This window comes from Poecilia formosa, unplaced genomic scaffold, assembly GCF_000485575.1.
Source record: "Poecilia formosa unplaced genomic scaffold, Poecilia_formosa-5.1.2 Scaffold174, whole genome shotgun sequence".
NCBI lineage: Eukaryota > Metazoa > Chordata > Actinopteri > Cyprinodontiformes > Poeciliidae > Poecilia > Poecilia formosa.
This window is the reverse complement of record NW_006800113.1, coordinates 736,000-760,038: the sequence shown is the minus strand read 5'-3', so window position 1 is coordinate 760,038 and position 24,039 is coordinate 736,000. Positions and strand designations below refer to the sequence as shown.

At 39.2% G+C, this 24,039-nt stretch overlaps 1 long non-coding RNA gene across 1 annotated transcript in view; it reads left to right on the top strand.

Moving 5' to 3' along the window:
* The first annotated feature begins 9,082 nt into the window (after positions 1-9,082).
* The window catches only part of LOC103147116 (uncharacterized), a 60,590-nt gene continuing 45,633 nt past the window's right edge, over positions 9,083-24,039 (top strand). Inside the window, exons 1-2 of the long non-coding RNA XR_477236.2 lie at positions 9,083-9,530; positions 9,627-9,660. This is a non-coding gene — a long non-coding RNA (uncharacterized LOC103147116). The remainder of the gene's footprint in view (positions 9,531-9,626; positions 9,661-24,039) is intronic.

Sequence of the window (24,039 nt, the reverse complement as noted above, 5' to 3'; positions counted from 1 at the left end):
GAGCAGCTATCGCGTTACAGTCACGGCGCCCGGGCTCCGCCTCCTCATACCCCTCCACCCCCCCAGCCCTCCTTCCCTCGCTCACTCCGTTTCCTCACGGTTTATTTGTAAGAGAGAGAGAGAGAGAGAGAGCGAGAAGGAGAGAGAGCATGCCTCCACCCACCCCCAACACACACAGCCCCTCTTCCCCCACAAGATGCCACAGATATGAACTCTTCCACAGATAAAGCCGAGATAAAACCACATTGTTATGGTAAAACAAGGGACCCCAACTTCTCCAGGGGACGTTTTTATCCCACAGGACCGGCACAAGAAATAAACGCAGCGGTTTGCAAGTGTGCCTTTTGTGTTCAGTCTCAACTTTTCACGGCAAAAGTTGCCCCAACCTTAATAGGAAAACTGTCCTGTTGGTCAGGTCAGAGAATGTCATAGAACACCAGTTTTGGCACAGATTGGGGTTTGAACTTTGACTAGGACATTTTATCACATGAATTTTCTGTGATCAAATCAGTGTTTTTTTGTTGCTCTGGCTGTGAGTTTAGAGTTATTCTTCTTCTGGAAGGTGTTCATCTTCTAAATGACGCGGAGCCGTTTCTCTGCCCATGCTGAAGAAAAGCCTCCCCACAGCATGATGCTGCCACCACCATGCTGCTCTTTGTTCAGGCTGATATACAGTGATAGTCCAAGTAGAGAAGTGTTTTACAGTAACGTTCAGTTCAGGGATTGTTTTAAAAAGTGGTATGAGGTCACACTTGTATCTTTAACATTTTTATTCAACATTTCTAAAGGACAGTATTTACATGCAAATATTAGCGGCTACCGCAGTAATCGCAATCAAATAAGCACAAAAACACACAAGTGCATTGTCCGACATGTTTCAAAAATGTCCTTCAGGTCTAGCGCAAAATCTTAAACACGCTCAACTTTGCAGTTGCAACCGGACTGAAATGCATCTGCGAACACACTCGCGAGGGCTCTGCAGCCTCGAAAGAGTGAGAGAGGGAGGAGACATGGCGCACGGCCGCCTTTCACCACAAAAAACACATCAAACAACGGAGGCAATGTCAGGGCCCTTAACCCACCATAGAGAGCCCACCTCAGCCCAGCCCAATGTCAGCCCTGCAATCAGCCAGGCCTAAATACAGAGCGGGGAAGCCGTGTAATGACACAGTAGTGAGGCCCAAAATAATCTGCTGAGAAAGGCCTCCGCAGTGTCCAGCCCATGTGCCCTGCCTGTGGCTTGTATTACCTTGTAATGGAGTGGACTGGCAGTATAATGACTGCATGTAACCTTGCTGGAATCTTTATTTGGAACAGCTCAGTGCATTCCTACCGGTCAGGACTCATGGGAATCCTTCTGAGCCAACACAATTGTTTTTCGGGGGAACTTTTTTACCCCGGGCTCCCACAATGACAGGAATCAAACTTGGTGCTTGGAGAATTGGAAGAGACTCGGCTTTTTCCAACCGACTCGATTCTCGCTGGATCCAGGAAGTCCTGAGATGTGAACGCCGTGGACAGAGTGACCCCCAATGCCCTTGACAGAAGGTTGTGTGACGGGTCTGCGTGTCCCCCGTCTGTCACCTCGGTCAACTGTCATCCCCCGGGCTCCTTCTCGCCTCCCCTCCCCTCCTCTCTCTTCTTGACTAGAAGACATCAACTTTCTGCTTTCTTGCGGCTTGTCAGTCATTTTTAAGCCCATCCACAGCCTAAGGATGGGGCGGCTGTCAGACATCAATGAGATTGGTTAATCTGAGCCTCTGGGTGGTGTGGAAGAGGGGGTGGGTGTGGGGAGGGGGGTTTCTGCTGGCATAAACCAGTCTGCCATGTGCTCTATTCTGGATTTGCCCATGCTTGTGAGATTACACACCAGACATGAGTGTTAGGTGTCTAGAGAGCTCTGATTAAACGCTTTTTGATGAGGAAAAAGTGATCTTTGCTTAACCTCGCTTCGACCCTTTCACAGAGATAAGGAGAGGCGGTGAGAAGAAGCAGGCCATGTAAAACTGTGAAGCAACAGTGGGCTTACTTTCTGTTCTCCCCCTCCCTTTCTGTCCCTGAGGGTCATTTGATAGTCTCCTTTTCCATTTGTCAACATCTCTCTCCTTCCACCATCAGTTTTCAACCCCCAAAATATTGGGTCAACACTCGAGTAATGGAAACTGACCTGAGCGGGGGAAACAGCAAACACTGTGAGCAATATAAGTTGGTATATTATTGCTGCATTGTTAACTGAAAGCATGTATTGCTCTGTATTACTCATTCCACATTTTTCACTTTACAACCATAAATGTACTGCTTTAATCGCCGCTCTATGTCATAGGGCGACAGGAAGTTGTTTTGGTTTTGGATTGTTTTCTTTCCTTTTATGTTTCTGTTTAATGATATGTTTTGTGTTTGATTTATGAAGGGATAATTTTGTTTAATTTGACATGTAGGGCATGTGTAAATATAAGCCTTGTGCTTCTGTTTGAATCTTTTCAGCCAAGTTGTTTACAGTGTTTTAAAGTGTGCATAGCAGATTTGATGACTGACTGAATAAATAAAAATAATCAAATCAAATCAAAGTAGTGCCTAAAATTCAAGATTATTGTAGTATAAATGTATACGTCCTGTCAGTGAAGCATGGAGGTGCCAACATCATGCTGTGGGGAATGTTCAAAAATTGTTTTATATGAAAATATTCTGATCGGAGGGAATCAGTTCATCTGCACAGTCGGTGCACTTTGAAATTCTGCAAATAGCTTCATGCTAAAACAGCAACACCACTGCAGGAAGATGCTATTTTGAGCATGCATGTCTCTGTGTCGGAGTCTGTTAAAGTGCTGCAGTTGTGAAGTCAAACCTGTAGTTTTAATGCATGATGCTCTTTTCCTGGTGTGTTTTTCCACAGCTCCCACCATCTGCTTTCTCTCTCATCTCTCTGCTGCACGGAACAGCCAACAAATGGCTGTCGCACAGTCCAAATCCTCACCTCAGCACACCTGCGCTGGGTTCACTCATGGGTGGTAGAGGAGAACACAACAGGGTTCCCTCCCCCGCCCTTCCTCAGTTGTACTCGTGTGTGTGTGCGTGTGCGTGTGTGTGTGTGTGAGAGAGAGAGAGAGCGAGTGTGTGACTGAAAGACAGAGAAGAGAGGGGAGAGAGATACCAGGCTGTATACCGCCTCGCTTATCACAACCTGCCCCACAGACTGACAGCATGACTGATAACTCTCCCTCTCTTTCTTCTCCTATCACACACTCCTCTACTCTTTCAACGCCTCTCACCATCTTCTCGCTGTCGCCTCCGCGGAGCTGGTCGCAGGTTCAATTCTGGTTGAGCGCCTCGACTTTGGGCTCTTTAAGCACAGAAACCTTGTTGCTTTAGTGATAATGAGTTAGCCTCCACTCTGGACATAAGACCGTGTGTTATGCATCTAAATAAATTAGAACATCATTTAGAGGTTGGTTTATTTTTAGGAATTTAATTGAAAAGGGGAAGCTGGAAACGGGGATAAACATTAAACCTCTCAAAATTGGATTTAGACACAAAAATGTTACAATCATTTGGAAAATGTGGCTATTTGTTCATCAGTCAATAAGGGTGAGTACTAGGAAGTGGGGGGGGGGAAATGCAGTGAAAAAACTAAACATACTGTACAGCACATGGACATACAGTTCAGAACGGCAACATTTCTGAATTAGTAATCCTCTTTTATACCTTGTTCAGCTGCTATCCTGAAAACACCTATTGATGCATATTCAACACATACCAAATATTGTATTGGAAGCACTTTTCATCATCTAGAGGTTGTGAGAATGAACAACATCTGTCCATTCTGAGTTAAAGTATAGGACTGTATTTAAGTGGACCAGATAATGGATCATACAGAAATGTGTGTTGTACTTCAGTTTTCAAAACCGGAAAACATTATTATTATTATTATTATTATTATTATTATTATTATTATTATGCTGAACTAATTTGGGTCATCTATTGTGTCCAGAATTAATCAAATCCAAGTATAAGTGTAAATAAATGTAGGGGGTACTTACTGGCTTTATATTATATAATTTTATCAATTAAAATAACATTACAATTCACTTGAAACACATTATTAGCTAGATTATGATATTGAATCTGTATATTTTAGTCTTGTAGGTTTTAATTGGACCTCGGCAAAAGAAATCCCAGTTCTCCAGTCATGATTTAGCAATGGCAAAACCTGCTGCATGCTCAATGAATAAGAGATGTATAGGAAAAAAAATAGCATCATAACATAAATGTATCTTAAGGATATACCATACGGTTTTTGGCATTAAAACTCTCCCCGCTGTGTGTTTAATCCTTGAAATGTCATGTTTAATATATTTCTGTCGTCATGCTGTTCTTAGCTGTTGCAGTGACCCAATTTCCCCTTGAAATCCCTTAAAATCAACCGATCCTTATCTTTTAAGTACATTTGCATGCATTTACACACGGATCGTAATCTAACTTGAGATACTTCCTTCTATCCACACATTCCCCCAGTGAAGACGCTCCGTTTTATTCCCACAAAACCCTTGTATCTTCCGCAGTTTCTTGACTCACTCCCAACTGTCACATTCCTGATGGGCCACCCAAGTTATGGGCATGCCCTGACCAGGGCAATAATTACGCACAAACCCACACTTTAACCGTCTACTGTAATACTGCAAAACTTCCCTCTGCTGTTGCCGTCTCCTTGGACTATATGGGAACATCTGGTGTCTGTCTGCCGTCTTCCCACTCCTCCTCCCTCTATTTTTTATGATTTTTTTTTCGTCAGTGCTACCTTCAGTGGCAGTAACAGCTCAATCATCAAAACACTCTCAGCTGCAGTACGAAACAACAGTCGTGCCAGACAGAGAGGAGGCGTCGAAGTAAAAGTTCTGCAGAGGTGTCTTTGCTTCGACAAAGCAGCCGCGGTGGGAGAAGGTTTTATTATCTTCATGATTCTGTTTGGAAGAAAACAGACATGGCATGAATGTAAATATTATTATTTCACCAGCTGATGCGTGCATGTTTCAGTAATGATTAAGATGCAATACACTGCTGAGCCTAAAGGGGGCAGGCGACAGCATGAAGCCGAAAGGGTGAGAGGTCCTGACTGCAGGCAGCCTTCAGAAACATTCTGAAAATTGTGACTGCGGTTCTTGCTGATGCAGACATTTTAATAGACAACAAACAAAGCTATTGTTAGAAATATTAGTAACTCCAAAAACAGACTGGTAAATAGATTTGCTGGCACAGATAAATGTGTGAGAAGTCCTAAATTAAGCACTTTTTTTATTGCTGAACTTTTAGATCAAAGCTTTTGTGAACTCCTAGCTAGTAATTAGTGACTTTCCCTTACCCTAGGATGTAAATAGCAACTAGGCTGGATGAGAAACCATGAGTGTCTTACCTTCGATCACAAACGTAATCATGTCCAGTTGGTTAAATCCCAGAACAAAGAAGATGAATATGCAGGAAAGCACCTCACGCCTACTAGGAAGTGATAGTAGGGATCTATGATGCTGTGGGCCTGTTTAAAACCTTAATATGTTAAGGTTTTCTCCCTCATAAATAAAAACACAATCTAGAAACTGGTTTACATCTGATATTAAAATCTATTTGATTATTTGAAACATTTTAAGTGTAAAAAACAAACAAACAAACAAACAAAGCTGCAGAAATCCAAGTCCAAATAGTTAACTCTGTGTTAATGTTTTTCCAGTCTCCTATTTCAACCAGTTTCACCATTTCTTACATAACCAGTTAGCCATGACTGGTTTGTTCAGTGTATTTGGCGTGCGTGGAAGTCAGTCACATGTAAACATATCAAACAGGTGATCTGTGAGGACGTCATTGTAAAACTATAAGACCTTATTTTGAAGAGCTGTTTATTACAAGCCAGCTGCATCAGTGGCTGCTTTGTATTCGGATATGAGTTATGCACATACTGCACTGCTGTGGAGCCACAGCGGAGCTTCAAAAATATTGTTTGCTCACTTTAATTGCAAGATGTCTGCTCCCATTCCCTGGCTACCTCTTGTTTATGATACAGCATCATTATCCTCCATATGTTGCAGAGTAAAAAAAAAAAAAAAACACACAAAAACTAGGAGATGTGTCTCTTCTTCCTTTGCTTTTCCACCAGGGCCTATTTTACTTCTGCTCTGTTTCTTTCATCTCTTTCCACTGCCCTGCTGTGTGCCTTTATAGTCACATCAAAGTGACCTTCGCCACCCTGCTCCCTCCAAAAATCCCCACCCCCACTTTTTTTTTTTTTTTTTTTAAGTCTGGAGACACACACAAATATATTTCCCAGGCAGTAATGCAATGACTCCGGTATTAGGCAAACAACTGGAATCTTTTTCCAGCACTTATCGATGCTTCTTGACATTGGAAAGGTTACTAATATCAGGAAAAATGGAGACAAATCTCCTTAGACTGTGCATGCAGTGTGACCTGCTTTACTGCCTTCATAAGTAGCAGGAATTATTGCTGCTGCATTATGAGGTTTTAATTATCACAATAATAATAATAAAAAAAAACAGACAGCCTCTTTTCCGTGCCTTATTCACTATGCGCAGCCGTTATCGTCTGGTCTCTGAAGGGAAGATCTGCAGTAGACAAAGCAGAGAGGAGAAACACTGGGGAACAAGTGCATGCTAATGAGAAACACTTCTCTTTTTTTTTGGTTGCTGGGAGATAAAAGGTGTTGCACAGCTAGGAGCAACACTTTAATGTGTGACAGCAATGTAAGTCAGAATAAGAAGAATTATGTCTTTCTTGTATGAAGTCAGGCACTTAAACATTAAGCATGCAGGCTCTTACTGTCCATTTACATCATACACATAAGCAGTTTTACCCAGCATGGATTAAATGTTTGATATTTAGTACATACTTCATACACATCATGTTACAATGAGGACAAATGATACATTTATTTTTACAAAGAAAAACCTAAAATGTTGGGAGCTGGTATGTATCCAGCCCCATTCACTCTGAAGCCACTAAATAAAATCCAGTGCAACCCTCAAAAGTAACCAATTTATATTAAATATGGCTCCGTAAGTCGAACCCTCTGTAGGTTCCTAAGCTGAATTTTCTTTTGAATAGTTTAGATATGCGCCATGTACATATCTGCAAATTGGTGAATCAGAAAAGCAGCAACAAGAACCACAGTGACTATAGAGGGGCTTTGTATATTTCTCTATCAAACAATACCCTTACAGAATACACTCAAATGCATGGTTGCTACATAATGTATATAAAAATGATCATGAAGTATGAATACGGATTTAATTCAGAAACAAAACATAAGTCTGCAACAACACATTTTGCTTTAGTCGTGGTTGACAGGTTTAATCAGTGTGTCTAGATGATGCTGAAAAAAATTAAAAAGTGTAATAAAAGCTAGACGCAAGCATCGACTCGAGGATTTCCTGTAAAACTTTGAAAGGCTACTCAATGTGATATGTGCGCAGAAAAGAAAAAAAAAAGAGAGAGATCAAATTTGAATCTATAAACTGTTAGACTTGAGGCGTTTTCATTCTGAAGGAGAGAAAAACCACGCCAAGTAATTCAAATGAGGTGGAGGGAGATGGGAAAAAAAAAATCGAGGGGGGAAACAGATGGGAATAAGAAGCTAAGAGTTGTAAAGAGCCACGGAGAAGATTTGCTGTGCATCTGCTGTGGAAGAAACTGGAAGAAAAACAGGAAAAAGTCAGGGCGAAAACAAACGGAGAGGTTCCATGGGTGCAATTAGGATAGAGGGCAAAGGGAAGGAGTAGAGGAAGAGGGCTCGGAGGTTAAGGTGGCTGACCATCCAGAAAAGCAGACGTTTTTGAGACAGGCGTCTTCCTTAATGGGGTTTAACCCTGATGCATTCACATTACCATCGTAATCGTATCAATATATATTGTGTGTGCTAGTGCAGCTAACTGCTAAGCACTTGGCCCCATTAGTAAAACCTAATTGACTTACAGCCTTCTGACCACAAAGGTAACATCTGCGTTTGTCATGTAAGCGAACGCCCCATGTCGACACAAGCACGTTTTAAAATGACATCTGGTTAGAAGTGAGTCCCCAAGCTGAAGACTGACCTTGATAAGTACCCGGGGACGCAATATGGACTTTTTTCCATTTCTCCTTGAATGGTCCAGGACGAGTAACGTCAAAGACAACATGGAATTTTTAGATAAATCTGCAAAAACTGCCTGTTTGACTTAATTTCCTATCCATCTATTTCCATTTGAGAACCATGGCTGCAGATCTAGAGCTAGAGGAGCTTCACATTTGACTGCATAGTGTAGGGTTAAGGTGAAAGCCTTTAGAGCCCAACAGAGCCACATCGTCTGATAAAAGGATCGGGAACAAGTTAGCAACCCTGGGTAGAAAACAACCTGAACAAGCTCGTCGTTGTGCCTAGAATGCGGAAAGAGCTCTTGCTTTAAGTATACAGGATCAGATAGAGATTAAAATGAACTTCAGTACTCTTCTGCTTCCTTCCACAAGTTAGCTCAAGGGATGCGATAATAAGCCCTCTACAGATCCGCCAAGCACGTATATAAATACCACACAACCAAACTCCCATGACCTCCAGCTCAACTATTCAACAAGCAGTTTCTCAACTATAATATTTTGAGTAATCTGCAATTTTGTTAGATGTATTTAACCAAATGATAGCGTAACTTCAGAAGGACATTTCGATAATCTTATTTGTCTCAATTAGTTCCTTTCTTTGGCTGGACAGTGGTTTCCTCTGACCGCCCAAAAAGACTCCAGCCCTTAAGAGGAACTGCCCTACAACTGAGCCAAATGACTGAATTTACAATGGCATGAATTAGCCCCTACAAAGATAAGTGGGTATAGACAATGGATGGATGGTTTCTTTATTCACTTATACGTGGCATTTAAGACCTGGTAGTAACTTAAAAAAAATTAAAATGAAAAAGTGGAGCTAATGCAGTGGAGAGACGTTCATGGACAATAAAAACTGTACCATATCTATCCCTTCTTCATATCTATTGGATACTCAAGGATAAGCCTCAGCTTCAGCCTACTCCTTTAATTATTGGTTTATTAAGTAGTACTTTCTTTTCTGTAATGTTAATTTACCAAAAATAAAGTGAATCTAAATAGATAATAGTATTTGGTACAGCTCGGGCTCTTGTATCGATATAAATTATAATCTACGTATGCGTGTTTGTGTCTGATTCACTGGGAATTTAGTTTCTCCAACACTCCTGAAAGCATCATTCACCTCATCCCTGCCCTAATTTGGAAAATTGCTCAGGTGCAGTTAATTAAGGTGAGAGGTACCGTAAGAGTGATTGCTAAGCAGCCCAACAACAAAATAGGGACTTTCAGAGATTAATTAACTTTTTATTTGCATTGGAAAGTATAACATTTTGACTCCGGAAAGAGATTGGGACGTTTTTTAAATTTTATTTTTTGCCGAGTCACCTGGAGGAGAAGGTCACAACTTGTACATGGCGGCATAAGGACTCATAGTGAGGACTACAAGGTTCAAGACTCCTGTAAGGAATATTTATTTTTTATTATTCAAACGACTCTGAAACATGTTAGAGCTGCTAAATACCAACGTTAGTGTTTTTTTTGTTTTTTCAATTAAGGAGAAGGAACTGTCTCCATTGCTGTCAACTAAACGTGAGTAATATGTTTATTCTGATATCTACGCTGCTTTTTATGCTATGTCCAACTTGATGTTTAACAGTCCTTATATAGTCGATATTAAATATTATTAAACTAATTATTCGGCAACATTGAGCTGTATAGTGAGCGCTATATCCGATCGAAGACGGCTTCTGCTCATCTTCCTAATGTTCTATTTTGCGCTGTTTTATTTTTTATTTATTGATTGAGTTTTGGTGTGTTTCAGTTGTTAATAACTTTGTGATTTGGACATTTATTGTTGGTCACACACTACATGCTCTGCGTTTTGATCAGAGTTATTTATCCCTTCCCCCCCCCAAAAAAAATAAATAAATACACTAGTTTGTTTTGTAGCGAGTTGAACTAGTTAGAAGTCCCTTCTTATTGTTGAACAATGTGGTAGGTTTTTCTGAGCATATTTAATTGACTGTTTGGTAACATCATTTGATGAGGTAACTTTTATTCATATGACTGCTGCTTTTGCATTGAAATGGTTTAGAAGTGTATGTTTCTTTATGTTGATGTTCTGGTTTTGGGATCTGAACAAACAGCTGAAACTGCTAAATTGACTTCCATTGACACCAGAACTCAGTTTCCTTAGAAATGACGATTTGTAAATTGAATGACTAAAAGAGTTTACTAATGGGACATCAAGATTCACAACAACATATACGTTTTGTTGACGTTTTGTGCAAGTAAGCATGCTGGAGTTGCTTATAAAGCGTGGAAAAATAATTCCTTTATCTTCGTATGAACTTAAAATGACCCTTTTGGTTGTAAACACTTCACCCCTATCCTTTGGAATGCTTGAGGTGTTGACCCAAACTTTGATAGCATTGTGTTTTCATGAATCTTGCTATTACATGACACAAGAACCTGTTTTAATGGAACACACCGGAGCTAAATCTGTGGAGTACCCTCTTGATTTTAGTGCAAACAGAATAAGAGTCCAATCAGGCACGAGACCGGAACCAACAAAGACAGACGGGTGGTAGAAATGAGCAACCAACACAGACCAAAAGGGGAAAAAGGCTGACAGGTGAACAAGACAAACCCAAGGATCCATCACTATTTAGCCTTGGATATACAATATCAAATGGAGGACAGGAGACGCCTCCATATCAGCCTGTTATTATTGAAAATGACTAATATATTCTGAAGAGAGAAAAGTCAGAGTGAAAGAGAGATGGATGAGATATGGAATCGGATGGAGACTGACACTCAATCTTTCTGAATAGCAATCCAATAACATCTCCCGAGTTTCCTTATGGCTAATCAATCGTGCCGCAGCGCAGAAACAAATCACCATATCGCAGAGTCAATAACCGTCAGTCACGGAAATACCTCGCCTCAACCGTCAGTGTTTATCAAACTCGGTCCTGTCTCAGAGCAAGGATGGGGAGAAGAGTGACAACGCATGCTTGGTATGCACTGCTGCAGCTCCTTACAGTGGCCTGGGCTGCTTGTAATTTAGATAGCGATAAGGAGGCGATAGCATGGTGCTATCTACCATGCAGTGACCCCGGGTGAAACCAGGCTTAACCAACGTTAAGATGGATGAAGATCTGGGTTTGGAAAGCTAAACACAACACTTTATCAGGGAAGGAATGGGGGAGGCAGGTCAACTCACACCTTCATGACAAACAAGATACAGGCCTGCCATATTGGACATGTCTTAACGAAACTCTCTGGCATTGTTTACACAATCCCTGACTAGTCTCGAGGCAGAACAATCCATGGTAAAACAAACATTTAATCTTTATGTGCTCTGTTGGAGGATGTTTATATTTATTGTGAGAGTATTATTATGAATTCAGTGAAAAGAAACTTATTGGTTTGGAATATTTAGGTGACTTTCAATCCAAAAATAGTTTTGAAGTGATTTTTTTTTTTTTTACTAAAGAGCATAATTTAATCTCGTTTCAGCTTCCAATAAAATTTTATTTAGTTTTCACAAGTTGAAAAAAGTTCACATTTTTCGTTGGAGTTGTTTTATGGCTTTTCTCTCCCTCTGTACACGTTTCCTACTTAATCAAGCCACCCACGTTAGTTTCAGTGCCATTTTCCCAGCTCACTTTAAATTATAACTTTGAAAAGAAGAAAAATAATTTTATCTCTATAAAATGTGACCCAGCAACAGACCAGCTGGAAGAAGTAGCATTAGGAGAAGCCAGACCTGGCCTGATGCCTCACTGACCTCACTGTGGCTACAGCTCTGTGGTTTCATATTAATTACACAGGGAAAAATTGTCAAGTGTTTTATAGCAAGATGATGGAAAAACATTTTACTTGTTTTTTTTCTCTATATTGAATGTATTCTGTTGCTCAAGGGGAAACTTGTAATTTAAAAGAAGGAAATTGCTACCTTTAGCGCCACTTGGGTAATTAAAAGTAAATGTGGTAATTTATTTTAAAAATTGGCACATTCTTTGTCTCCAACAAGACTTGTGGCCAAAATTGAATTGTAAATGGACAGTTGTTCTGGTGTTTGAAATTGATAGTAGTTCTCGTGGATGACGATCAGTATATTTCAATTTAATTTTTGATTGATATCCTTGACCCTTGACTATTTGCATCTCAATATTTTCAGATTTCTTTTCATGTATTTTTCCTGTGAAATGAAATTTTGAATTATTCTTGGAAAATTTGAATATTTTTTCTTTTTTTTTTCGTAGAGCATATCTAAAATATTCCAAAGAAAATGCAGCAGGAAATGTTGAATGTCACTATGACCAGGTTTCAAAGACAGGTAAATCATCTGATTTACCTGTCATCTGAGTAACAGTGAAACTTATTATCAGTCCTCATGGCAGCACTATGATCAGCAGTGCAAATCTTCTAAATATGCACATTAAATCCAATGAGAGTAGTCTAATATCTGTCAATTTATGTCTTTGAGATGATTTCAATAGCCTCTCTGAGATCTGGACACCTCTCTGTTAGCTTGGCTGGGTGTAGCTGGTTTTGGTGTGTGTGCACACCATCTGTACGCCGCGGACAGTGTGTGGGTTTTATGGTGAGGAGCCCAGTCGAAAATCAGATGTGGTTCAGTGCCGGCTTAACCCAAAGGCCATCTTTGAGAAGAATAATGTCACACATGTGAAGAAAGTTCTTCTCAAAGTCAGTTTGATCTGGAAATGGAGAAAGTATCACCTAATTAGCTGAAAATTTCTACTGCTTAAAATACATGATTGGAGACGTCTTTCAAAAAGTACTGTACTTCTTTTCTTTTATCTCTTTCTTTGACTATAAAACAAAGAGATAATATAAAAAAAGACCCTCTTACTTTCTCTGGCTGCCATCTCTGTTTCCTTTGAAAACCAAACAGTGGTGTGTTTGACGTTAACAGACCGTAAATGCTGCTTTAAAATCCATTTACGGAGGAGGGGAATACTGAAATATTAACTGCAGAAAGCATGGTCTCAAATTTCTCAGCTTCCTGTTTGCGAGTTTCCAATGGTAGCGGCAAAATAACTACAGAACAGTAAGTGTATTAGGAAGGTCTTTTGTGCAACACAAAAATTTCAAACAGAAAATGGCTTTTGTGAAAGAGAAAAATCTACTGATCAAATGATTTGACTACCCATCCCGAGCCCTTTTCTGTCAATTAAGAGTAATTTTCCTCTGCAGATCCACCTCCTGGACTTTGTCAAGCTGTGTCTAAATAGCCCAAAGCCACCAGCCAACACAAGGAGCTGTCAGTAATAACAGGACCAGCTGCCAGTCAACTGGAAGCAGCCTTTCAAACACAGTGAGCAGAGAGCAGGATACTGCAAAAACTATAGAGCTCTATATTTAGGAATAAAGTCAGTGGGATCCAATGACCCGTAAGAAGTTGGGGCATCCAGCAACAAGCTTCTTTATCCCAAGGGGGAACACTGTTTTAGAAGAGTAAATCAAAGCAATATGGAGTAGGCGGAACATTTGTTATTTTGTCTTGTGGCTTTAGTACATAAACTTTAAGTAATAATGAAAAAATAAGTTGTATCTTTTCCATAAAATAAACATCCCATCCAAAAAGAACCCATATAAACCACACAATTGTGTTACAGTTAAAATATCTCCCAAATTTGACAAAGAAAACAAAACAAAAAAACATTCCAATGATATTTCTTAATTTCAGTACACCATGCAAATGCTCTGTCTACACTGATGAAGATTAACCCACCTCTGAGTTGGATGTGAGACATCACCCCTAGTGGCTCCCTATTTTTTTTTAACTACGACTAGGTCTGGTTGACATATTCCAACATAGCTCCAAAGCCAATGTGAGCGGGCTTATTGACAATATAAACCAGCTTCAACAACCTCTCCACGGCAGGCACAATTACTATGACATGTTGTTGGTGACCTTTTAATAAATTTAATTTCACTGGATTTCGACCCTAGAAGAATAGTCCTCTAAAACACAGGCCAGCAGGGACCTCAGTCACGGGTTCTTGTTAGTCAAACGAAATATTGGTCTCACATGAGAGTTGAATTTCAAGTCTTGTGATTAATTCGACCACTGCTCCGCTTTCTGCCCCCTACTGTGAACTTTTATCAGTCAATTACACGCCTTTGTTTTTTTTATGGTTTTCTAGTGCGTCACATTAAAGAACACCTTGGGCCTCCAGCTGTGAGCTTGGAGCTATAAACCTTGATCACCTTTCAGACTCTGTAGTAACCGGGTTGTTTATGACCCTAAAACGTCATTAAATTTCTACAATGAGCGTTTCTCTTTGTAGTGAATTTCAAAGGATATAATTGTTGAACTAGTCTCATTGATTTAGAAAAAAACTGTCACAACTTGGCAATAACGCATAATAAAAAGGTAAGATTAAAATAAATAAATAAAAACAGGATGGAAAATTAATTGCTTAGTAAACCTTGTTGAGGAAAAATATCACCCAATACAAATCCATGTTTAATAGTGACTGATGAACTAAAACAAATAAAATAGGACAGACATAAACTACTAATTCACAAGACTATTCATCTAGCATCCTATTTATCGAGGAGAGGTTAATCAAAAATACACGATTCTACTAATAAGATATCAAAGTTATTAATCTGGTGCTGTGGGAATTGTTATTTTAATAATTTTGTCTTTTATGACCTAGTTTAGTTAATAGCTACTAAGGTAATGTGTCAGCTTTCATCATCAGAACCAACAGTAATGGATGATACTGTGTGGTACCATAAAATTACTGAATCTGTATTTTTTTGTTCTCTCAAAAAATACATGAAATTAGCAGTGCATAATAATTCAAACACTTCTGTGATGGATAGAAGCTTGTATGACATTGCATTTTTGTCTTTTAAAGACAGCAAAGCTTACAGAGTCAATTTCAGGGGAAAGGTCATGATGAAGGACTGGTCAGCCAATCAGAAAGCTTTTTTAGGACAAAATGCAAAGACATTTTTTATGCAAGTTGTCAATAAAGGGGATGTCTACATTCATTTACCTTTAAAATGTGTATAAATTGCACCTGGGATGAATTTAAAATTTGGCATGTTGATTATAAATTAAATGTAAACGTAAGTAGTTTATATTTCAACAAGCAAGATGTTTAGACAGTGATTTTTACAGAATATTTGATCTAAGTTAACATTTTGCCTTTATTGTACTAATTTGCATCACTGGGTGCAAGATAAACAACATAAGGATGAGGAAAAAGGAAAGAGAACAATCATATTTCAAGAAGGGCAGAAGGAAGGAGAGAGAAACTGTCATCTTCACCGTAATAGGAGGAAAGGGAGCTTTTCCTGATTGGAGTCGCCATGGCAATGGTTGGCACCTAGTATACGGGTACATGATTGTGTTTTGTGTGATGGGCTTTTGTGTAAGTGCTTCTCAGCATCTGGAAATGTTTGTTGGAGTGTGTATCTGTGCGTGTGTGTAGTTGGAGGTTGAAATGGGTGATCTGTTCGTGGGATTATCAGTGTTGTGAAAAATGAGGCAAATGAGGAGGTGGGGAGCAGAACTGCTGCTCTCAGGATGGCGGACACATAAACACTAAACCATTTCAAAAAATGGTTTATGTAAGAGAAAGGATGGCAGATAGATGATGTTTGAAAAGTGATGAAAAGTCATAGTGGTGTTGTCTTAATTCATCAAGTAATTTTAAAGAATTTTTATGTGACCACCAAAAAAATAAACACAAATAGATTGCATTTTCTTTAACTGGACAACTAACTGTAGTTGCCTGCAAATTAAATCTACCAAAAACAGTTTAAAACTATTTAGAATAACAGCTTGTTATTGTGTTACTTTTAGTGGTTTGAGTTTGAGTGTTAGGTCAATACAGTGTTACTGCTGAGATATTAAAGGATCTTAAAAAAAACTCTCTGAAATGTCTGAATTTTCTATTAGAGCTTGAATTAGTTTGCTTGTGTTTGTATTGGTTCTTGCAGCTTTGATTGTTCAGACTTTCTATGTATTGCAGCCGAAGCCAGATTCCTTGTTATTGTTCACAACTTGGTCATTAAAGCTGATTCTGAATAAGAACAGAGCACAGACAACTTAAAGGTATGCTAATGATCTAACTTGTTGACATAAATGATGTCTTTGGCCAGAAGCATCATACATCTTACTTTGAGTCTAAGGCTGCTTTCACACATCAGGCAAATCCAATTTTATTTATTGGCAGACTGAATAGCCCAATTCTGAGATTTTCACCCACTCCCCCCAAAAAACAATCAGATATGTGGTACTAAATTGGAAATAGCTTTCAGATTACTCTTAACCATCATTTTACATTTGAGTAAAATGTAAAATGATTAGGAAAAGTTTCGATTAAGAAAAGAAAAGTTTTGATTAAGAAAAGTTTAAATCTTTAGAGAGTGGGTCTCAGTTCAATCTGGAGAGGAAGCCAAATCTTGAGTCTTTAGAGATTGTTTCGCTCTGGAGCTGCTGCTTTTCTGCTGCATGCACATGGAATTTTGAGGTAACCAAACCTCTGGCCTCCCCATTGAAGAATTTAAACATCAGGTGATTCTTGTCCATTTTTGTTTCAATTTCAAAATCTTTAAGAGGCTCCTGCTCCTGCTCTTTCTAACAATCCCTCTTTAGCACATCATGGCAACAATTCTCCTCCATTATGCCATTTACAATTGTTCTCAGGAGCATTAGACTGAAGAAGTTTGTATGGTAGGCTCACCATATGCACCGTGTGTTTGCTAATTGCTGCTGCCGCTAGTCTGGAGGAGCTGAGTGGGGAAGTTGCGGAAGAGTGGAAGTCTGTGAAGTTTTGTGGAAGCAAGTAGTGCTTTGTATGAGCAAGCATTTAGGCAGCGTGCTAGCTAGCATGGATGTTAGCACACTTCTGCGTTTGACCTTATATTTGTGTGGATAAATAACAACCAGCTAATCAAAATACTACTCCAAGTGGCTGCTGGGCTTAGCAAGATTTCTGGGGGAAACACTGCATATTGTTTGTATATATATATATTTTTATAATATACTATATAACCTACTAAGTAAATCTAAAATCTTGCCATAATGCTGTGCGGACTGTCATTATGACAAACAATCCATTCACATCCAGAGTTTTGTTGATTCACTTGTTACTTGACAGCAATACACACTAACAGGTAATGATGACTGCAGCCAAACTCATTATTTTCAACCCCAGGTTTCTGGGTGGTTACCATTTAAAGGTTGTGACAGTAGCTTCTAAGTGACTTCAGGGGTCAGCAGCTTGTTTGTCCAAAAGCAGCTTGCATGTCCTGCTCATTATTAATAATAGCCGCAGTGCTGCAGGATGTCACGGCCTGCTCGAGGTCAACGTGCTTTTCTTTTTTAGCGAGTCAGGCTTCAGAGCTGATGATGGTTTGCCTTGTGGCTACAAACCCATACAGCTGCAAAATGATGGATGTGCTGGGTCTAATAGCTAGGCTACTGTAAAACTGTTTCTAAAAGGATTATTGTTCGACCCTGAGAGGTTTGTGTTTTTTTACTGATGTTTTTGCTTCAAACTTTAACACGGATCTCCCATCAGCCCATAGCAATGGGCTCTGGATTCTGTAGATGTACTTGTAAAAACTTTTTTGAATTGCTTCCTTGCTTTTTCCTAGTCCTAAACATTTTTATTTATTTACCAAATAAAGAAAAGCATTTTCCCTTGAGATAATACACCTAGACAATCTGAATTGTGAAGGCCATAAGCCTGGGACAGACAGGTGTATCATGACAGCTATTTATAGGCAAGCCTCAGCAAGGTTATTTATAAAGGGAATGCCAGGCACAAAGGCAATTCAAAGAGCTTTTTATAATGTATATACAGTAATGCACTATATTCCTTCAAGACACAAGGAACAAAAATGTTAACACAAACTAACTCAACCCAAATCAGACCTGGCGGTTCATATTTTCCTGTAAAATTTGTTGTAATACTGAAAACACCTTTCCACCTGTTAGTAGAAAATGTCATCTTGCAGACAGATTCTTTCTACCAAAAGATGTCAGCTAAAAAAGTACAAAAGTGCAAAATGGTCAGCGAGTGAAATTACCAGCACATGTGTGATGTGGCCATTAAAATATATAATAGCCACAGGTTGATTATGGAAGTTCATCAAACTTTGTGGTTTTGCAGTGTGTCTGATCCTTGCATCAGGATGGTTTGAGCTCTCACTTCCCCTTGAGTAAAATCCAACAATCAGCCCAAGCCGACTGTCATTCCACTTTGACTTCAAAACCTCAGCCGCTGTAGGGAAGCACTCACGTTCATAAATCATTCACTTGTTACTCTGCAACCTAGTTTTTAGGAATAGACAAACGCATCCCCGTCCACAGCCTCCTATCCCACATTACATCCATCTTCCACGGAAGTGTGACAGAAAGTCCCAGCGTGACTTTCAATCATAGCGAATGTCAGCCTCTCTGAGGTTGACGAAAGGGGTTTGCTTCTGTGAAACCATGACGGGCTTTTCATGATTGTTTCAGTCCTGTGATAATTAGGCTGAAGCTGGAAAAGCACGACGAACAGTGATGCCATTCCAGTGTTTGTGTGAGGTGCCTGTAGTGATGTTAGAGACCGGGTGTAGCTGAGCTGATCCACAATAGACAATGGACTGGCAACTGCCATCACTACTGCACATGTTCAGTCGAGAAAGTTGGCCAAAGTGTGTGGGAGTGCAGCCAAGTTTCTGGGCGGTGGCATCAGATTTCATGCTGTCATTTGACTCGTCTGTGTTGTCTGTTTAAAAATAAAAACACCTGACTGACCAAATCAAACACAGTTCGAAGCAGCGATAATGTTATGTGCAAAACATTTCTAAGAGCTGGACTTGTGTATGAGCGAGGTGTGAAACCGGCATTTAGAAACTAGTGTGCACAAATGGAACAGAGTGTACTTGTGAATGCTGATGCTGGCACATAGTGTTGCTGCTGTTATTCAGGTATTTCTTCCTCCGTGGTGGAAACAAACTGCGAAGTCAGGCTGTTTTCCCTCTCCTGAAACATTAGCAAGCAGAAGCGCTGAAAGTTGAGAAATTTTTGCAACCGGTGTTGTATTATGTTGAATTCATGGGGATCATAACTTATTGGTAGATTGTGTTTTTACAAAATATCTATAAACCAACATACCCAACGCGTTTTTTTAATCAACAAAAAGCACTCCTGACTATTGTCAGGTGAAATAATAATGGGACACCCAATGAAAGCTAAGGTTATTTCTTGTCATTTAGGTGCTATTAAATTACTTTTCATTTATTTTATATGAACAATATATTGGATATAAACATGCGACTATTAAAAGTAAATATTTTTGGGTTATCCTAATTTTTCAAATCACAGAATAAAATTCCTTTTTTTACATAAATAAATGCATGTCTAACAAAATGTCAGATTCGTTCAATACATTTATTCAAATCTTCCTGATATGCCTCTGTGTGCTTCAGATTTCCCTCTGGAGAGATAAAGTTTTTTAATGATTTGGCAAGCTTCCAGATGCACAATTTCACCACAACGATACAAGCAACTGCACGCTTCTAAACATTTGACAGAGTCTGCTGATTTCTCTGCTGACGTGAAGCACTAAAAGCGGGAATGCCATTAGTGTGGGCCACATGGTCTTCAGCCATTATCTTAGCAACGCCATCTTGACACAAACATTTTGGAGGCAATTAAAGATTATATTTGTGTGTGTGCATGTGTGTGAATGTGTGTGCAGCTGTCGAAGAGCAATTATAGTGACAATTTCTTCAATGTGGTACTGGACGGCTCATTTTCATATCAGAGGAAGCTGGGATTTTTTTTCTGTTTGATTAATGTGTTGTCAGAGGGAGGTGTGCGGTACTTGTGCATGTATTTGACAGAACAAAAGACTTGAAATTACAAACAGCGGTAAACGGAAAAAAAAATAACAGACACAGATGCAAAACCATAAATGGCTTTTAATATATGCACTGCATTCTGGGTTTTATTACTCACAGGCCAGACTTATTGTTTAAATATACTGCTTCATGAAAAGAAGCAAAATGGAGCCCAGAAGAGCAAATGAAGTGATTTCATCATTAAGGAGAGGATGGTTTGTGGTTGTGTGCGGGTTAAACAGGAAATGGGGTTTACATGATTGTGTCTTTACAAGTGTGACCGTATGTGAAGCGAGTTAGCAGCAGTGTTTGGGGTTGACCATAATTGAAAAGGGCCGTGCTTCTCAGCGTGCATAAATGTATGTGTCTGTGTGTGTGTGTGTGTGTGTGTGTGTGTGTGTGTGTGTGTGTGTGTGTGGGTGTGTGATCTCAGTGCTTCGAAGTACTTTAGTTCATAATGTGCTTGGAAACACAGAGAATTCAATAATTATGTGTGAAAAAGATGGAAATTAATAAAACACCATGTAATATGTGGTTCATAATATTTCTGTCAATTTGTAAAGGAGAATTTTTTTGTATCAAAAGGACCCAGGTGGAGAACAAAACAGGGGTTGCTTTAATGCAATATTTTCCGTATTTGATTTTTGTTTTTTGTTTTTAAATGAAGGGGGGAAAAAACAGGTTTTATTCAGTCTGGGGACTCTAATTAAAGTCAATCAATAGGGTTGGATCGGTAGGTTTGTAAAAGTAAAGGGTTGTTATGCATTTGTGACACAAATAAGTGTCACAAAACTGTAAATGATTTATGGTATAACAGAAAATAGAAAAATATCATTTTTCAGCATTCCTTTCTTGTGGCATTCTGTTTTCAAAAAATTTCCTTGACGTTTTTCAGAGAAGCTGTGTTTATTCATCACATCCAAAGCTTTAAGATAATTTAATGAGAAGAAGCAGCAATAATTACTTGGATGCAATGACAAAAACTTTCAAAAAGCACGAAGGAACATTCTCTGAATCATGTGCCGTAGCGCTAATAATGAGTCCAACCTGCTTTCATTTCCTGCCAGCAGTCATTTCATCGGAGCAGGACCGGATTTTTCCAGATGACGTAAATGTCAGTTTGGAGGGAAAAAGTGAAAACGCTGCAAATACAATTAAATTCGGAAAGTTTTAAAAAAGCCTGGGTGCCCTTTATGTTGTGATTACATCTGGGTGAGTGAGATCACATTATTTTTGACGGGGGTGTCTGTGTGTCACATGGGGGGCCTTAATTGACACTCGGTGCTGCGCCAGACCGGCCATTATGGAGCCGAATCTTGATCTAATCCACAGAGTTAGTGGCCTTAAATAGATAATGCTCCTGTAGCAGGGTCCAGTCGCTGGGGAGGCTCAACATGTGCTCAGTGTGTGTGCATGTGTGTGTCCAGGAGAAGACAGCTGAAACCCAGCCAAAGTCGGAGCAGCATGCCTATAGCATGAGCAGCAAACTTTCCAGAGAAACTGAGACCCCCAGCTGGTCTCTGCAGAGCGCCGTAACTTTAACACCGCAGCAGTCCACTAATACGAACCGACACCATGGATTCAAGAGGATCCACCATGTCAGGACCCGAGGATGATGAAACCAGAGTTCACGGTGTAGAAAGTTAGCAAAGGAGACAAGAGACTGACAAGCAAACAGACGGAGGAACCCGCAGGGTGGACGGATGAAAACAAAACAAGCGGGAGAAACGCCGGGAGCAACCGTAAAAGGAGGAGGGAAAATATGCATCAAGTGTAGGAGAAACTGCCAGAAAACAGAGAGGAGGAAATACCCAAGGTGCTCCAAATTGGAGCAGGGGCATTAGAACGGCTTGTCAATCACAGGTGGGCAGAGGTTCAGCTGATACACACACCGATGAGTCAATTACAGGCCAGCGAGGCAGAATGTCACGGCCGCACGGACACTAAACCGACGGCTTAACCTCCTCACACCACATCAATATGCTTCTGTGGAGCTGGGGAGAGGGGGCATAGGAGGAGGAGTAGGAGGAGGAAGGGGGGTTTAGAGGCTGTTGGACACCAAAATCACATAATCCACCTTTCATGTTGGGTAAAATAATGACTTAAATTGTGTCTTCCAGCTACTTTGGGCAACAAAGGCTCAATATTTCAATGCATTCTCAATATTTAAAAAATGTAAATATTGAGAATACATTGGATTATTTCAACAATATTAAAAACACTTTTTTTTTAAGTATTTCTGTTATTTGATGATAATAAAAACCTGACTCCTGGGTTTTGATTAAATAGTTGTAGCCCATTTTAGATGTGAGTGCCCTCAACTATTGAATGAGCGAAACTTCACAATCCTCCAAGGCTGTGATTAAGTCTACCACACGTTTTTCCTTCCACTCAACTTTCTGTTAATATGCTTGGATGCAGCACTCTGTGAATAGCCACTTTCTTCAGCAATGACCTTTTTAAAAAAGGAAATTATATTTCCTTATGCTTATGTTGAACACAAACCATTATTAATTCATTATTAATAAATCATCAGTAAGTGATGATTTATAATATACAAAATATCTAAAGGACTAAACACCAGAATATTAAATATGTATACAATCTTTACATTAAAAATATGTAGGATTAATAAAAAGATACAGATTAGGAACAACAAGGTTACTTAGAAGAGTTTACTCTTCTAAGGAACTTTTATATGCCACATGAAAAGTGTGTTAAAATAGCGAAATAGAAATCTTTCTTCAATGACAATAATCACGTCTATTTAAGCGCCGCAACTGACAGAAACATTACATTAAAGTCATTAGAGCTGGTCCAGGAATTCGCAGATTCATCTGTTATCAGTGTTTTGTTTGACAAGCTGCTTGTCTGAGACGTGAACACAATGGCAGCAAGCGACGAGGAAATGTGTTGACAGAACTCAAGTGTTATTAAGTGACTCTCAACAGCTGCTCTTGTCATCTGTGCTGAAGGTTTTATGATCCTGATGAAGAGAAACAAGACATTCCACTTTCTAGTTAAACACAGGATTCAAATCTGACTGAGTAAAAGTATTCACACCAATTTAATTTGCACTTTTTCCACATTATGACCCCTGACTCAACCCCAAAAGAGCCACTTGTGGCTCTAGAGCCTCATGTTGTAGACCCCTGGTTTAAATGAAAGCATATTCCTGCCCAGTCAAAGTTCAGAGCTAAATCAAATCAAGAATGTGTGGTAAGACTTGAAAATTTATGTTCACAGACACTCTCCATTTAGTTTTGAAATAATTGTCAACTAATTTAGTAAACAATCGTTAACTGGATTATACTGACTCAAACAAATCGCTGAAAGAACAGCATATTCAAAGCAGTAATTTAAAAACATTTTGCATTTAAGATGGAAAAAACAACTGTTTCTCTAAAACTCAAGTGGCAGTTTTAGAAAGCTAAAAAGAAATGGATTAAATTTCTATCAGTTTAATCTGTTAATCCAAAAAGTAGTCAACAGATTAGCCCTAGAATGTATTAAGTCAGCAGCAAGGGTTGAGCTTTTCACAGGTTGATGTTAGAAGTAATTTTTAGCAATAAAATGTTTATTTTCTTATTTAAAAAATTTTTTCATTTGTATATTTAATACATTTCTAACATTGTACAAAATATGCCTTAATAAAAAATCTGCAGAATGTGCTAGTTCTTTACCCAACTAATTGTCAGAATAATCGATTACTAAAATAACTGTAAGTTGCAGCCTTTGTTGAGTTATTAATAAGAAGAACAGGCTTAAATGTCACTTTGTTATACTTTTGCAAAGTAGAGTGGGTGTCCTTCAGGTGCTCTGGTCCATTTAGATCCCCATTTAGCCCGCCATGTCATTTTATGCCGTGTCATTTTCCCAGCGAATAAAACTGAGACGTCGACAAGCTAACATCAAGATGTCCAAGAAAAGAAACATCGAATGAAGATGTGTGTGAGTTGGTGTGAAGGGGGCAGGTCGCACTAGACTTTTTTGTTATCTTGACCAACAACATAAAAAAAAAAAAATCGGTCATGTACTATTTTTACGTGTGAAATTACAATCATATTAACATCGGCT